Source organism: Mytilus californianus, unplaced genomic scaffold (genome assembly GCF_021869535.1).
Source record: "Mytilus californianus isolate M0D057914Y unplaced genomic scaffold, xbMytCali1.0.p SCAF_9, whole genome shotgun sequence".
In the NCBI taxonomy this organism is placed as follows: domain Eukaryota; kingdom Metazoa; phylum Mollusca; class Bivalvia; order Mytilida; family Mytilidae; genus Mytilus; species Mytilus californianus.
The window spans coordinates 63,046,842-63,061,401 of NW_026262745.1; positions in this window are offsets into that span (position 1 = coordinate 63,046,842).

Here is a 14,560-nt window from a genome sequence, read left to right on the forward strand (position 1 = left end):
AGTCTAATTCAATTTTCTAAACTGAATTTGGTAAGAATATGCTTATATTTGAAGTGGTTTATAATTACTGCTTGTTCAAATATGGCCCAACAATCACAATGATACAAGTATTATAATATGGAAGAAGATACTGAGATCGGGACAACAAAACTGTATCCAAAATGATCATCTAGTATCATTTAGTATAACGAATATCAGGATATTTCAACGTGCCACTAATATTTGCTACGTTTTAAATAGACATTTTTTTATGTGATATTTACTATATGCAAACATTTTTCTGTCAATTTAAAGTGCGAGAAATTGGGAATTATGAACATTCCAAAGGTTAAACTATTTATTCTAAAGGCAATACTGTGAATAAAATTTGACGCGGAAAAAAAACCCCGAAATACGGTAATTGCAGGCTGCTATTCTGTTCCAAACACCATCCATGCCTTATCTTCTATAATTATTTAAAATAAATTGTTAAAATACTTTTATTTTCACTATGACAGGTAGTTGCAACTTTCCTAGTGAGATTGTTGGTCCACAATATCAGTGAATGGATGGATGGATATGGAATTATTACTGCGACATTTATATTTTGTATGTCAACCTAGGCAGTTCATTTATCTGAAATAGAAAAGTCGAATGGTGACATGTCAATCTTCGAACAGAGCTTGTGTTTAGTATCTATGACAAACTTCATTTACAATTAAATATATAAGAATTTTGAAGCCGCTTCGAATAAGTCACACGCAATTATTTCTAAGTGTTTTCAAATTTATGCTGTAGTTGTTCACACTGCAATTATTCATAAGTAAATAAAAAAAAAAATGATATACCGTTACATCCAATCAAAATGATTCAAAATTAACCTACTTCAAATGCATTGAGTATACAAAAGGTCAAGCTTATGTCAGGGAAATGAAACACTTATTTTTGTCTTGAAACAATGGAAAAATTCATCCAGCATTTGTTTTCCTAAACGCGAATTACTGAATAATACTAAGACTACGGCAATTAAACCAATAGTTTTAATCTGATTTGTTTTTGATTTTTCAAACGCTCAAAATGCATGTTTAGAAACCAAATTCTTAAATAGTCATTTTTTATCTTAATATTTACATGGATAAGTAGTTATGTCCTTACAGGGCTCATGATTTCTCTAGTTCAGAATAGTGGTTCATTTCTTTGAATCAAGTATATCATGTATATAATATCACCCTCCTTATCAAATGTAAATCGTGAAAGTTCAACTATCAATAAAACATTACGAATGCATCTCTCCTATAACATTGTAATACAGAAATGACTCTAATCATGTCAATTATTATATTTACTAAGATATTCGATTTACCCTTTTAGTTGGGAGGAATACAACTTTGTATTGCATAATAAAATTTATAGATTTAACAAAATATATATACAGATATCGGGGGACAATCCAATCATTAGTCTTCCATACTAGAAATACAAAAGTAAAAAGAATAAAAACGTCTAAAAATCAATTAAGAAGATACAATGCCAGGTAAAAATCAAAAACTCAAGGATTAGTCCAAAAAGAAACTAAAATCATCGATCTTTTGACGTTTTCAATTTATGAAATAGTAGTTACGCTAATCCAACAAGAAAAGCACGTTGGTCTACCTTAATCGACTTACATCATTAAATAAGTACATTTATATTGTTGTTATCCACCCTCACGTAGGGATGCATTGTCACTTCATTATGTGCTTTATCATTTGAAAAATTGTAATTATATGTTTGTCCTTTCGGCAGCTACCTCACTGTTGTTTCTTTCAATTTCTATCTTATAATTTACTGCGTTGTGTGTGTGTGTGTGTGCGTGTTTGTGTTTACTAGTGAAGGGAAATTTATTCTGTAGAAATGAAAAGTCGTTAAGTTGCTTGAAATTAACTTCAATAGATAGCTCTACACCGCAAGATTGTCTAACATCAAGTTTGGATCAACCTGAAAGTATGTTTTTATGAGCGCAAACAAAGTTAATAAGACAATAGTTCTTACTTCATGACAAGACGATTGTATGATGGTGATATATAAAGATGTATGATTTACAAGAAATAAACAACATTTTTACTTCAAAAACATATCAATTCTAATGTTTTCCAGAGGTTTTGTTAATTATAACCAATATATAATTACAAGATAGTAGAAATAAGGAAAAATGGAATTGAGCCCTTTCCGACAAAACAAACCAACAAATCGATGAACGACCAAGCAGATAACGTACAACTGTGAAGTCAAATCCCTTACAAAAAAACAAAAAAACAAACAAAAACAAACAAAAACAAACAAAACAAAACAAAACAACATCGCAGTCGGAGAAAAGATAACAAAAAATAATCGAGCATGTTTGTTTCTATTTTCTATCAAAATAGTTGTGGTCCCATACAAGATTGTGTTTGAGTATCAATCATATTTGTGTGTCTGTGACCTGAAATTAAAACAGTTTATTTTCAAGTTGAAGCTACAGCAAGTTTATATGATGTATGTGCAAGAATGGATGTCCCTATCCCACGCGTGTTTCGTGGTAAGTAAAAATATTAAAATTAACTATTTTTAAAGATTTTATTCAGGTTCCTTTTTATGATTTATTTGACGTTTATTAATTAAATGGACTTTTTTATTTAACTTAACATAGCAAAATTTCACACATATTAAAACAAATGGAATAATTACACAAGGGAATACATGTAGCTGATTAAATTCGTCAGAATATTCCATATCTATTTAATGATATCAAAAAGTATCTGTAAAGATTTCTTCAACAATTTCTATATTTCTAAAAAACAAAGATACAAATTCATATTATCATTTAGATTAGTTAATATGTAACGTCTTGCCTTTTGTAAAGCTAAATAAGGATATAAATATTGTTGCTATCATTATGGAACATGTTTTCATAATTGCATTAATGGCGTAGATATGAGATGTTTTGAGATATCGATAAGCAAACTACTGAACTGTGCAAAATCAGTTCTAATGACCATGCTGAAATTAAAAAAAAGTACTGTCATCTATATTGAATCGAAGAACGAAATATGTTTAAAGCCGATATAACTGTTGGGTGTAGTTTGGGTCGATGATTAACATTTGGAAAAGTACTAAACTAATGGTCTTTTGTTATGATTTCCGACGCTTTTTGCAAAATATATTGGCACTTAACATGCTTAAGGCATTTTAATCTCACTTAAGAATCAAAATATTAGTTGATAAATATCAAATTCTTCTTTTTTCTAAATACTTAAATTCATAATCATGTTAAACTTAAAACGGAACGAGGCAACAGTTTCTACTAGCCTAACAGCATGAATACAAGTAGAATAGATAATATGACTATTGAACAGCGGTATACTACTGTTGCTTTTATTTATCTACACGATTTTGAATACTTTCATACTATTGACACATAGCACCCCATGTACCTCTAACTCAATTTACATACATGTAGTATAAAAATTACATACATGTGTCAAAAAACGTGGTCAACGTGTTGGTTGATTCTAAATATTGTAAATAAGTATCCTTAGATCATATTTTTTAAGACTCGTTGACAATTTTTAATATAATTTCTAATTGTAAATGTAGATAGTTTTGCATCTTATTGATGAGAAGAGAGTGACCGATGTAATATTCAAGTGGCTTTTGTTGACAAATGTAATAACCTGAAGGAAAAGCGTTTCACATAAAGTTCTGTATTTGTCAAAAAATCAAATGAACTGATAACGTCAAAAGAATTGACAATAACTCATTGCTTCAAAATATCAAAAAAGGAAAATTCTCCAATATTGAAAATAATTTTTCGTACTTTAGTCCCATTAACATAATTTATAGCATTACACAATTAAGAGAAAACAAACTATATAACATAGTTATTGCTCTGTGCGAACATAATTATTCTACGCCATTTTAAAGTTATTCATTCGTATAACAGCCGTAATAGATGATAAGGTAAACAAGGTGTTTTGAAAACTTTGATACATTCGTCCTCCTAGACAGATGAGTTTAAAACGTTATGATTTTCTTTTCAGAAAAAGAATCAGTGGAACCATGTTAGTTTACAATTACAAATTTATTGATTTTTCATATTTTATTAAGTTGACAGTTGTTGTTGTTTGACTCACTCGCTTGATAATGATCGAAAAAATTGTGATATTGACAATTTAACGTTCGTATTAAAGTTACTTCATGCATAGAAAAAAGTTTGGTTGTTGATGATTGAAGTTTGTGCAGTGTGATCATTAAATTGTCTTTAAATTTTGTTTCGTATTTAATGTTTTGTTTATAGTTGGATTTTAGTAAAGTTATAACTCATGCCTTTTTGTGGCATCATTTTGTTGAAGCTCATGTTTGAATCATTAATTAAAGTATTTGATATTATCTTAATTCACTTTAATAAATATATACATAATTCAGGTATATCTTTAATTTTTGGATCAATGGAGAAATACTTAAGAGGTGGTTTAAATTGTTAAACATTACATTTCTTTAGGTAAAATGTTTTAATACAGTTCCTCATAACATTCATTTATTATTATTCTATCATTATTCAAAATCTATGTTTACTCCTCCCTCAGATTCCTTTTAGGTATAATATTACCATTGATTGTCCACTGACTAAATATGGAACTCCCTGTACATCAACACCTTCGCTTACGCTAGAAGGTTTCTGTAGCAAACTCCTAGGAATCCTTGAGGAAGAATGTTCAGAAAGTTCAGAAAGCTCGTCTTCCAGCAGTTCCAGTGAAGGTGGAGGGCATGAAGAAAAGCACTCAGGAGACACGCAAAAGGAAAGAAGCAGAAAGAAAAAAGTAACTCCAAGGAAAAGTGCAAGCAATATGAAGAACTAGAGGATGATAAAGGACACATGTGAGTGAAAATGTAGGGATCACTCTATGAACATATTCCCTTTGTAATATTCGCTTGCAATTCAGAATAACAGAAATGAAAAGAAACTATAAGGAGACTTTACAAAAATACAGGAAAAAACTCACTAGTTTTCACATTTAAATTCTTGTTTAAATAAATTATAAAACTCTTGCTTTCTTAAAACCGCAGAATATTAATATTTGCTTGTAAATACTAGAAGTAGAATTATGTATTGTAGATTCTTTTTAGCAAGCAACTGTCTCTCATTTTTCAACGTTTTTTCAAGTTTCATCTTTCAATCTTATACAATATGAAGAATAGTTATCATTTCAGTGTATTCATTTTGTTCAAATTTAAATTAAACGAATCATAGCTTTAACAAATATCTTGTGTTTATCCTCTTTATTTCTCTTGCCATGAGCTATATTGATGTTTCAAGTGTAGAATGAAATGAGTGCTGGGTTCGGGTAAGTATTGCTCAATACTAAGTTGTGTTGTAAGGAAGATGAATATCAGTTTTGATTTTGCCATCTAGGTTTTTGGGATCAATTGTATTTATCATAAATTACCCCTTGGCATCTTATTTTTTAATTAAAATTTTATAATTTTTCAACTGAAATATGTCTAAAAGATGTCGCATTTGAAAAATACCAATATACCTTAAAACAGTTATAAATTAATCATACGAATTGATTTATAGACATATACATTTTTTGTTATAGTACTATTCATAGTTTGTTCTAAAAACCCTCATTATTTTTATAGCAGCATGTTTACATTTTTCAGTGTAATTGAAGTAAAAGCGAAGTTGATTCATTAACGAACGATTTATGGAAGTGACGAAGTAACTCTCCCATAGCACATGCGATCATTCCTGGTATGTGTTGAAGTTTGTTTAACATTTTGTTACATAGTACATTGACACAGTTATATTTGTTTAACTGTTATTCAATAACATCACCAACAAAACATTGAAGAAATAAATTTCACGAATAATGGTGCTAACTTGTTGAGTATTTGATGGAAGGAATCATCTTAACTGCATTTCAAAATGAAAACATTCTCATACAAAATGGTAATTACTGACTTGATGTAAGATCCTTATTGCTTTACTTGTTGGCAAACCAATATTTCAGAGTAAAATATTTCTTTCTGATCGACTTTTTACTACTCATTCTTGTATGCATTTTTTTGTTGATATTCGACTTATTGAAATGTAAAGTGGAGGATGTGAGAATGATATTTAAAAAGTCCAACCTTGCCACAAAGATGTATACTAATGTATGGTCAAATACAAGAATCAGTCAGTTGGAATCATAAGTAATTACTAATTGTCTTCGGTTTGCATTCTTATCCGGGAAACGATTTTCAATTGGTATAATCATGGTAATGGTATACTGCAAGATTGTCAATTAATGACAGTATTTGTAAATATAATAGAGAATGGAAACAGGAATGTTTCAAAAAGACAACAACCCGACTACAGAGCAGAAAACAGTCCAAGGCCACCAATGGGTCTTCAACGCAGCGTGAAAATCCCGCACCCGGATTTTTTGCCCGAATTTCTTGATTTTTTACAAACCATTCCAAGCACATCAGTGCAAGGATATTTCTTTAACTTGCAGTGCGATGTGACTCTTTGCTACGAGGTGTGGGCCTAGTTGTGACTTTGAGATGCAAAACAGCAACACAAGACTTTTAACGTTTGAGTTTTCAATGCTTGTAGAAATTTTGTGTCATTAATAAAACCCTCATAGTCTTTCTTTTCCATGAATTGATCTTGCGACTTATGGTTAGAGATATGGTTAAGACACTTGCCTAATGTTGAAGATCAAGATATTAATGGAGAAATGCCAAGTCGTAGAAATTCAGACAAAGACATCGCTAACACAAAAACGTACAGACATATCTTCTTTTTTTCAATTTCCCACTTTTTGTTGTTAACGATATGATTGTTTCTCATTTGTTTGAATTTTGATTTCGAAATCCAAATGTCATATTAAAAATCTCGATACATTAAGAGGTTTTTCAGAGCGTAGTTGTTTGACATCTCTTAAATCACGTCTACCTTTAATAATTTCTGAACGCGTTAAGTAATGAATAGCAATTTTGTAAGCTAGCATAAAAAATCAAACGATTTGATGATATAATCTAATCTCAATTTATCCGAGTACGATTATGTAACTAAACCCACTGACATTTTAGATAGTTATGATAGTCATAAACTCAAATTTGTTTTAAATAAAAAAAAAAAATTGATAGATTGCCAATAATCTGTATGATTATATAATTTCTATAAAGACATTATATCAATTAAATTAACTAATCTAATTTTTAAAGTTAGAGTTTTTTTTCTTTTGAGAGAGCTGTCTACATATTCCATTATATTAATGTTCTATTCGTTTTACTGAATTTCTATGTCATTTGGTCTCTTGTGGAGAGGTGTCACATTGGCAATATTACCACGTATTCTTATTTTTATAAGTTATATCGTTATATCGTCTTTTGAAAATAACATGGCCTGCTTTCCTTTGCTGGTGTTTATGTTAAAAAGTGTGTAGATTATGACTGGCTTTGTAATGAATTTTAGATTTTAATAAACTGTACATCCATTAAAGAGAAACTAGTACCGAATATTTATCTGTATAATCTATTCACATAGTCCATATAACTTTGATTTAAGCAACCATATCTCACCGTACTGCCACAAATGCGAGCATTAAGAGATTTGAAATATATCTTACGAAAGCCATTGATATATATTGAGCTTTTAAATCTGAATTTCGAATCTCGAGATAAAAAAAAAAAAAAAAAAAAATAGAATCAGTTACATCAATTACAACACAAGAGAGGGTGTAATGAAGCAGACATAACAAATTAAGTGTGCATGATAAATTAAATTTGAATTTAAATAATAAGTGAGGAAACTAATTATAGATACATAATTTGCTAGTTTGAAGGTAAAATTACCTTGTAACTGTTTATGATAAGATCAATAATTTATAGAATTTATGATAGTAAAGTGTTCAGATATGTATTTACGTAATTTTGTCCTTTTTAATTTGAAAATATTATGCAATGATTATTATTATGATAATAATATCAATGAAGCATATTTAAGTAGATATAACACTTTCACGCAATCAAAGCTGTTAATAAGAAACATGAAAAATGTCTGTACTTTACACTCCCTCTCCCGAATGCCTATGACAAACGATGACAAATTGAATTTTCAAGTCGTAAATTATAACATAACTAACTCTTTCTTCCAAAACACTCAAATATATTTGAAAAAGATACATACTGTATTTAAGTTAGTAAAACCATGTATAATTTAAGAACAGAACGTCATGAACGTGCAAAGGAAAAATATTAACGTAATGAAAACAAGTTTGGTGTTCTGGATTTCGAATATTGCCTTTATGTTGAGTTTGATTTAATTAAACTATTGGAATCAAATTTGAAATTTTTATATCTAATCTACAATTTTGAATTTCATATTGCTTTTCGTTCTATTAAACTTTAATTGTCAAAGTGAAAGTTAGTGATATTGACTTTTAAACTCAGACTTTTACATTTTGAATATCCTCGCATCCTAATACCAACAAATTAGCTACTGGGCATAATGTACCCTAATGGTCTGAATGGTCACCTGCACTCAACTAACACAGTGATTATAGACTTACGGTGGAAAGATTAACTTGCAGTTTTGAAATAAAAGTTTTCGGTATGTTCGAGCCCAAATGTTTGGAAGCCGAAAACGTTCAAAAGAATAAGTCAGTAAAGGCCTTAATAGAAATAACAAATGCAACGACTTGTATAATAGATTTCGGGCAGCATCCGCATATTGAGAATTATATATTATTTGTGATCTTGGCATGGGATATCGGCTCGTATTTCTCTGAATTGAAAATAATTTAAGTAAATTTGTTAAGACGGGAAACCTCCTTACGGATAATGTGCTATGGTATCAAGCCTAATCACCGACTATCAAAATCTAAATTTTGACATGAACATCAGCACGAATTTCTGAGATTAAGAACTGTAATTTATGATGTTTTAAAAAAAATCATGAATAGATCGTAGAATTTTTTTGAAAAGAAGCTTTGTATGTTCTATCTTCAGCAAAGCTGTATGGGACAGAAATATTTTGATTTTTATGTAAGCTTGTATGAAAAGACGTTCTTTTACTTTCATTTCACTTAATAATATTTAAAAAAAAGTTTTTAATCGAATGCAGTAAAAACGTTATTTAGAATTTCATACACTGATTTAAGATGCTTAAATATTTGAATACCACAAGAGAAAGGGAAACAACTGACTATTTCTATTTTTACCCGCATCTTTGAAAATAAATTATCACGTTTCAATGACTTCTGGGACCAATACATATATGCAGTAGTCCCTGATAGCTTGAAGTAATTTCTATAAAGAAGAATCAGTTATAGGTCATGTTATAAAATATTATTTGGAGCATTATCAGTTATCATGGTTATATTTGCTCTTTGCTGATACAAATTAGTTTGAATATTCATACAGAAACATATCTAGTAGTCTGTTGTATTTTTATGTATTTTTGTCATTTTATTTATTTTCTTTTGTTTCCTATTCTGACATCGGACTCGGACTTCTCTTAAACTGAGTTTTACTGTGCGTACTGTTGTACGTTTGTTTTTTCGACATTGGCTAGAGGTATAGGGGGAGGGTTGAGATATCAAAAAACATGTTTAACCCGACGCATTTTTGCGCCTGTCCTGAATCAGGAGCCTCTGACCTTTGTTAGTCTTGTATCATTTTTAATTTTAGTTTCTTGTGTATAATTTGGAGTTTAGTATGACGTCCATTATCACTGAACTAGTATATTTGTTTAGGGGCCAGCTGAAGGACGCCTCCGGGTGCGGGAGTTTCTCTCTGCATTGAAGACCCATTGGTGGCCTTCGGCTGTTGTCTGCTCTATGGTCGGGTTGTTGTCTCTTTGACACATTCCCCATTTCCATTCCCAATTTTATCATAAAATGAGACTAATACGTGTTGCTATTTCATTAAATTATCTTCTTTATGCTGATGATCTTGTACTGCTTTCTAAATTTAAACATAGCTTACAAAATGCATTAAATAATCAAGAAATATATTGTGAAAATTTGGCTTTAGAAGTAAATAAAAGAAATCAAATCCACAACAAAAAGAACTCTAAGGAAAACGGAAAGTCCCTTATCAAATAGCAAAATCAAAAGCTCAAACACATCAAACAAATGGAAAACAACTGTCATATTAATGACTTAGTACAGTCATTTCCTTATGCACAAAATGATGAGTTAAAATCCGTTTTATAGCTGGTAAACCTCTCAATTGTATAAAAGTCGCATAGAACTCCATTATATTTAAAACAATGTGTGAGTAAAAGAAACATAAGTAATAGGTAAAAATGTCAAAAATTGGGGTACAGAAGTCTACATTGTGTTATAACCTTAATCCCTTTAAAATCAAACTATGTTAACAAAGAAAAACAAAATGGCATATAAACACACTAAAGACAAAGCATATCAACAAAAATAAGAGATCAGAACATAAAATATTACCATAGCACAAAAACACAATGGCGGGATGTATAAATGCCAAGCCACGCCAAAAGGATATTACCAAAAAAATGGACTAAACAGGAAACGTTTAAAGTATACAAAGACAAATACAAACAACAATATAACACGTAATTAAGCCGATAAACAACGTGAGTACCTAGAATCTATACTTCAAGACTATCATGTATTATATGTAAAGTTGATACGGAATATTTATCAACAATGTCTTGGTATCTTCCGATAAACTTTTTCAGAAAAAGGACGACACATTAATTAACATAATCCTGGTTCATCAACTTTATGCTCAGATACTGGTAACGTTTTATAAGTATGGGTAGCAGCTGCAAGCTCTTGAATACCGAATGAGTTGGGAAATGTACATCCCATATTCAGGTGAAGTTGGTATATTGCTGCTAAGGTGGAAGAAATTTATAGTTTCAAAATTAAAAACGTCTCTTTTGTCATAGACTCTGGTACTGAGATGGCCGCTTATGTCAAATAAAAATGAGGCAGTGGAAAATGGGAAATGGTGATATAAAGGGTTGAAATATTTTCAAAGTGGTGAAGTTTAAATCATCCCTTCGTAAATTTTACGGACGCCATCACGAGTTGGTTGACTGTTACGGAATATCCGTTTCACAGATGATAGCGGATATGTTCCTAAAGTCGTAACTACAATCCCGTCCCCTTTTCCCGAATGTGACCTACCGAATTAGACTTATAACCGGGTGTGAACTAACATGAGCAACACGACGGGAGCAGGATCTGCTTACCCTTCTGGAGCTCCTGAGATCAACCCAAGTTTTTGGTGGGGTTCGTGTTACTCAGTCTTTAGTTTTCTATGTTGTGTTTTGTGTACTATTATTTGTCTATTTGTCTTTTTCTTTTTTAGCCATGGAGTTGTCAGTTTATTTTCGACTTATTCGACAATATTTCTAAAGGCCATTTTTCAATGGTATAGGAATAGTGGCAAGAAATTTAGAAATATATTTTCTGTGTATATCATAAGTAATCTACCTTCATAACCGTAGATATGGGTATTAGAACACCCTGAAGTACCATAGTACACCCTACAGCAGATTGCCAAGTTATGCATTTGCTTAAGCCCCCGTCACACTAGACCAATACCATGAAGATCCAAATACGATCTATAAACAAAACAGATCATGGTTTTCACGTTCATACCACGACCTTGCTATGATCCTGATAAGATCCTGCTACGATTCCACTACGATAGCTATATGTTCTAGTACGACCTTGTCATTCTTTTGCTACATCTAATAAGACCATACCATGACTTACACGATCTCAATACGAGTCTACTACGATCCAACCCCGACTCCACTACGTTTCCACTAAGTTGTCACTGCGATCTTCATTTGCTCATGTGTGTCCATGGTTGAACTACATGTATTGCATCTGTTTTTTTTTTTATATCAACAGAATGGGGTCGTGCGAAATAAACGAAAACAACACGTTATAAATGTATTGCGTCCGACGCGCTTTTCTGGATTTACCTTCCTCAGGAATGCTCAAATCCGATATTTAAAGAACCGAAGCATATGAGGAGCTATTTGACCAAAGAGACATGGGGAGCTATTTGACAAAAAGATAAATCTAACTAAGGTCAAATTTGCCTGAGGCAATTGAAACCTTAGTTTCTTATAATTCTAAAATTTATTAACGGACAATTTTAGAAAGTGTTTTTATAAATCATGTCAATACCGAAGTACTGATTATCGTGGCTAGGACGTAGTAGTATCGTAGTAAGGTCGTACTAAGAACGGCAAGCGCATCGTAGTATAATCGAATCAATATCGTAGTATAATCGTTTCAATATCGTAGTAGAAGCACAATAAAGACGTATTGAAATCGGGGATAGTCGCAGTGAAATCGTAGTTAGGTCGCATTGCAATCTTTTCCATTGACATCCCGATTGCACAACGTTTCTAATACGATGCTTCTACGCCAATCCCGATCTTACTAGTCCTTACTACGTTCTTCTTACGCTTCTGCTACGACTAGTTTTGACAACGACTGCACTACACATGTTTTGAGCATGTTCAAAGTTTGTCGTGGACTTTGGCACGTCCTTTCTACGATCACCACGATCTTCCAGAATTTTTCAGGATTTGTGAGGTCGTAGCGGGATCGTGGTTTAAGTGTGATGGGGGTATAAAATGAATGCCAATGATCGGTAAAGTAGGTTTAAAATCGATGGTGGATTACATAAATTTCACGGCCGTCATGGGTAATCTACATAATTATAATAAATTATAGTTTTATGTGGGCAGATATTTCAATGTTGGAAAACAGATAAAAAGCAAAAATAAATCTGATTACTCGGTATATGAGACGACCATTTAGCAAACAGTATACAGTATACAAATTGCTTTTGTCTCTTAAAAATGTTTATCACAATGAAATCATGGCAATGCACTTTCCAATTCACGCTCAATTGCCATTGTCCAGTTTTTTTACGTGCTGTGGTACACATGTTAAAACTCAGTTGACGCACTTCAGTGTCCAAAATTGGTACCATGCCTTTTTCTTTCCAAATACAGACTTAATTATTTGAATTCCAGATTTAATGAGTTTTACTGGTGGTTTCGTGATTTTGTAAGACTGCCACAGGAAAATTGACCCTAGCCAGAATTTTATTATTCTGTTTAGACTTATGTTTCAATTTTGTGCTTAGGATGTTTTCATATCATATTGCTTTTGTATATTAGTATCGTTAACCTTTAATTTGGACTTTCTTTAAAAAGGAACATCTTTCTCAATTTAATCATTAGTAACGGTTTTTACAATTAAAACGGTCATTTCAAAATGAACAACTCTTAAATGCCTGAATTTACCGCGAAAAAAATGTCAATACGTGTCACGGTATTTTTCTATCCAAAATTCATGTATTTAGTTTCGATGTTATATTTGTTATTGTCAAATGTCTTATCGTTTGTAGTTGTAATTCTTACTTTTTTCTGTTCTATTCGTGTGTGAAGGTAAAGATAATTTATCGCCCAGTTCATTTATAGATTTCAGTTTATGTCAACTAAACTTACACTATGTATTTGGTTTTCAGTTTGATTTACAAGAAACATCGACATAGCTAGATAATACAATTAATTATCTAATTACTAACACAATTTTATATTAATAAGTATTGTTATTTTCATTGTTATTAAATACATGTAATATCAGTATTACAAACCTAATTTTGAATTCTATCCTATTTTTTTGGAATTGTTTAGAAATTTATCTGTGACGTCACTTTTGTGCGTCGATCAAATCGACTAACATACAATGCGTTGTTCGGCTTTTCTGTTTTTATGTGCTGATCTAGGTTGTTTTACGTATTCGGTTTTAATTAGTTAGTCACCACTTCGGTGTAAACATGTATATCTATTATATGGTCATTTTTATAAATTTACTGTTTGCAAAAATATGAATTATTTCAATACTAAGGATTTTCTTATCCCAAGTAGATAACCTTAGCCATATTTTGCACAACTTTTGGGAAATTTGGGTCATCAATGCTCTTCGTCTTTGTTTGGCTTTCTTTGCTATTCTGACCTGAGCGTCACTGGTGAGTCTTGTGTAGACGAAACACGCGTCTAGCGTATTGAATTATAAGCTTGGTACCTTTAATAACTATAAGCTTGTCGTAATGTTCTGTCGTATTGTTTATTTGTGTGTTTCTCTGTCCTGTATGTTCTTCCATTTATTTGTATTGTAATCCTGTCATGTAATGTTGCCATTTTAGTGTAATATTTAACATTGCCATTAAAGCGGGAGGTTTGGCTAGCCACAAAACCAGGTTCAACCCACCATTTTTTTCTTAAAATGTCCTGTACCAAGTCAGGAAAATGGCTATTATTATCTTATAGTTCGTTTCTGTGTGTGTTGCATTTTAGTGTTTCTGTTGTGTCGTTTTTCTCCTCTTATAGTTGATGTGTTTCCCTCAGTTTTAGTTTGTAACCCGGATTTGTTTGTTCTCAATCGATTTATGAATTTCGAACAGCGGTATACTACTGTTGCCTTTATTCAAGACCTTTTTGAGTTGTTCTGTACATGTTCAGTTAACTGGCCATCACAAGAGATTCAAT